The 3,823-nt window shown below is 45.3% G+C and overlaps 1 long non-coding RNA gene across 1 annotated transcript; it reads right to left on the bottom strand.

The window, feature by feature from the left end:
* Window positions 1–1,321: 1,321 nt before the first annotated feature.
* On the bottom strand, window positions 1,322–2,177 carry LOC112635790. Its single transcript, XR_003122087.1, has 3 exons — window positions 1,801–2,177; window positions 1,517–1,665; window positions 1,322–1,425 (listed from the first exon to the last, which is right to left on the bottom strand). It is a non-coding gene; the product is annotated as an uncharacterized LOC112635790 (long non-coding RNA).
* Between the last annotated feature and the right edge of the window lie 1,646 nt (window positions 2,178–3,823).

Consider the following 3,823-nt stretch of genomic DNA (forward strand, 5'->3'; position numbering starts at 1 on the left):
GGCATGGCTCCCCTACCTCGAGATGGTTAGGGCTGTGTGCAGACCCCACAGGGAAGGAGTTAGGGGACAAATACTTGCTTCCCTTCCTCCATCTGGTCTGATTTTCTAGTGTTGCTGCCTGTACTAGTCAGGGTTCTCCAGAGAAGCAGAACCATTGGTGTGTGTGTGTGTGTGTGTGTGTGTGTGTGTGTGTGACAGACAGAGGGACAGAGAGACAGAGAAAAAGAGAGAGATTCATTCGTTTATTTAAGGAGCTGGCTCTTGCGATTGTGGAGGCGTGGTGAGTCCGAAGACTGATGGGGTAGGCTGTGAGGCTGGAGACTCAGGGAACACTCGCAGTTGGAGTTCAAAGGCTGTCTGCTGGCAGAATTCCTTCTCGCTCAGTGGGAGGTCAGTCTTTGTTCTATGAAGGCCTTCCACAGATTGGATAAAGCCCACCCACCTATGTAGGGTATTCTGCTTCAAGTCCACTGATTTAAATGTTATTCTCATCCACAAAACACCTTCATAGAAACATCTAGAATAATGTTCGGCCATGTATTCGTGTATCATGTCCAACCAAGCTGACATGTTAAAATTATTGATCACACTGCCCATCGGTCGGTCTCAATCAGAAGCCAGAGGGCAGGGGAACCTGGATGCTGCGGGAGTGTGTCAGCCTCTGAGGCACAGAATGGTAAAGGCTGGACATCGAGAGGCAAACCACTTACCCCAGTGTGATGTGGAAGAAAGTAAGGGGAGGGTTTTGCCTTTGCACCCTCTCTCTTCTGTCTAGAAGCTTGGATGGGGGTCATGGGTCTTTCTCAACTTTAAGTGTTTCCAGAGACCCTATCTAATAAAAGCCCTCCTCCTGCCTCCCTGCAAATGAGTACAAGCATCAAGTAGAAATGAAATCTCTTAAAACACTGCTGGTTTCCTTTTATACTTCTATTTAATTTTTTTCTTAAACGACACGAATGGCAGTATAAGCTATGTGCGATTTCAAAAGGCAGTCACCTAGACAGTCTGGAGAAACAGCAAACTTTAATCTTGAGATGTGTGTGCCGATTTCACTGTAATAACGCACCCCCCCCACCCCACACCCTGCAACCTGCACTCTGGCTGTTCTGCACTTGCAGAGGATGGCACAGAGGGACTTCAGTTGTTTCAAGAAAGATTTAAGTTAGATCTGATAAGGAGCTTTGTTACTGAGGCTGTGGAATACTGGGAGGGGGGTCTCTCTGTTGGGCTATTTTGGATTTTGGACTTTACTGAAAAACAAATAGGCCAGGGTCACATTCACATCAGAGGAACACATGTAAAATGGAGACTTGAAGAGTTATTTAGCTATTCGAATAAGAAATGGTTTTGAATAATTGGATAATTACCTTAATTCTCCACTTCATTTTTTATGATGCAATGTGTTTTGAGTTCTGCAATGATGTTCTGGAGGGAGTGACAAGAATTTGAAAACTATTATCACAAACAGATGACAAAGTGCTGTACTGGAGATACCATAGGTCTAAATTCAGCTGACTTCAGGGGTGGCTTCTAGAAGCAGAAAAGCCGTGACTGCGGGGGCCACCTGGATAGGGGGATGCAGACCAGCCTCTGCCCTGGTTAGCAGGAAAGTAGCAGGCTGCTGCTGCCTGGGAAAGTCTCCTTCCCTCTCTTGGATCTGCCTCCCTGAAATGAGAGTCCAATCATGTCCCAGAACATGGAGCAGAGCCGTGAGCATCGCCTCTGCCCGATAACACAGCTCAGATCATTATTCACGTGAATGTCATGTATGGCATGGCTCATGGGTGGAGCAAAACTAACCTTTTTATTCTGGCTATAGCTGATTGGACTCGGCAGATATGCTGAGGCCACAGAAGGGCTGTGTCTGGGTTGGACATAAGGGATGTCAGAGGCCTCTGGGGTTCCTTGGGGAGAGTCTGCTTAATCCAGGTGCCCATTTGACTAGTAGAAATCAAATCAAATGAAATCAAAGTGTCTTCTCTTTCAAGTTAATGCTAAAAAATCGGGCAGGTCACTGAACTTGCTACCACCCCAAAATGCTGAGTGATGCATCTGTCTCCATGAGGTTGCTGTATGTTTCAGAACTGGGATGCAAAGTTCAGTTTCCCGTGACACCCCATTTTCAGAGGTATCTTTGCAATACATTGCCATAACTCCAGGTGATCTGAGTCCCTCTTTCTTGTCCGTTTGACTGGTTTGACTGACTTGACCAGTACAATCTCATCAAGCTCTAATAGTGTGACATTCCAATTCTACTGTAATGTAATATGGTGTCTGGGAGGCAGGGTGGTGAAGAAGCTAAGCAAATGGGCTCTGGGATCACACTACCTGGGTCCATTTTGAGCTCTGCCAGTTAGGTCGGGGTAGGTTCAACTCCTGTAGCACAGACACAAGGTAAGAATGCCTTCAATAAGCAAGATGGGTGTTTATTTCATGATCACTTAACATTGTGGGTGTAAGCAGTTCAGGACTGATATGGCAATCCTAAAATCTGAGGGATCCAGGCTCTTCTTTTCTTGTTGCTTCACCATCTTCAGGGTGTTTCTCTCACCACTATGCTTTAGGTGGCTTCCCACAACATCCATAATCCTGCCAGAAGAAGAGGGGAGAGGGGAAGGGAAGGTAGAGAAGGGAAGCTACTCACATCACTGCAGCTCAAACCTATTGGCCAGAACTCAGTCACATGGCAACACCAACTGCAAAGGCATTTGGGAAGTGTAACCTGCGTTAGTTTTGTATTGCTGCGTAACAAATGAGCACAGACTCAGTGGCTTAAATGACACAACTTTATTATCTCTCAGTTTCTGGGGATCGGGAGTGCTCGTCCTTTGCTCAGGGTCTCATCAGGCTGCAATCAAAGTATCGTCCAGGACTGTGATCCCATCTGAGGCTCAGGATGCTTGTCCAAGATTACTGGTTATCAGCAGGATTTAGTTCCTTATGATTGCAGGACTGAGGTCCCACTTTCTTGCTGACTGTCAGTGAGTCTGTTCCCAGCTCCTAGAGGCTGCCTGCTAGTCTTTGCCATGTGACCCTTTATACAATAAGGCGTTGCACCTTCAAGGCCAGCAAGAGCATTCCTCTGATTCTTTCTCTTCAGCAAAGGCCCAGTTTCTTTTAAGGACTCACCTTATTAGGCCAGGCCCACCCAGAGTCATCTCCCTTTTGACTGACTCAGAGACAACTGATGTGGGGCCTTAGTTCCATCTGTAAAATCCCTTTACTGCTGTCATATAATACAACCTAATCTAAAGGAGAAATCATTTCATCCCATTACCAGTCCTACCTGTACTCAAGAAAAGGGGGTTTAAAGGCTATATACACCAGGGGGTAGGAATCTTGGGGACCATTTAGAATTCTTCCTACTTCATAATCTTTATTTGGGTGGCTATATGCCCAGCCAATAGTAATCAATACGATTCTGATTTCTGTAGTTCTATGACTGGAGAAGAATGGGAAAACGATATTGCGGTTAACTAGTGGTCTCTGCTATAATAACTTATTATCCATGTTATCTTGTTAAGTTATTTAATTTTTCTTTGCTTCAGCTTCTCGGATAAAACAGGGATGATGATAATACTTTACTGATAGGTTCGTTGTGAGGCTTAACTTAGATTGCATGCAGAACAGTGCTCTACACATATGCAAATACTCATTAATGGTCAGCAATAATTCCCCTCTTCTTCCTCCTCGTCCTCCTCATCCTCCCCGTCCTCCTCGTCCTCCTCCTCCTCCCAAATCATGGATGAAACACAGAAATAAAATAAGGGAAAACAATTCAAGAGTCATCAAAAAATCTAGCCATATCTTAATGACTAATGAG

This window comes from Theropithecus gelada, chromosome 12 (genome assembly GCF_003255815.1).
Source record: "Theropithecus gelada isolate Dixy chromosome 12, Tgel_1.0, whole genome shotgun sequence".
NCBI classification, from domain to species: Eukaryota; Metazoa; Chordata; class Mammalia; order Primates; family Cercopithecidae; genus Theropithecus; species Theropithecus gelada.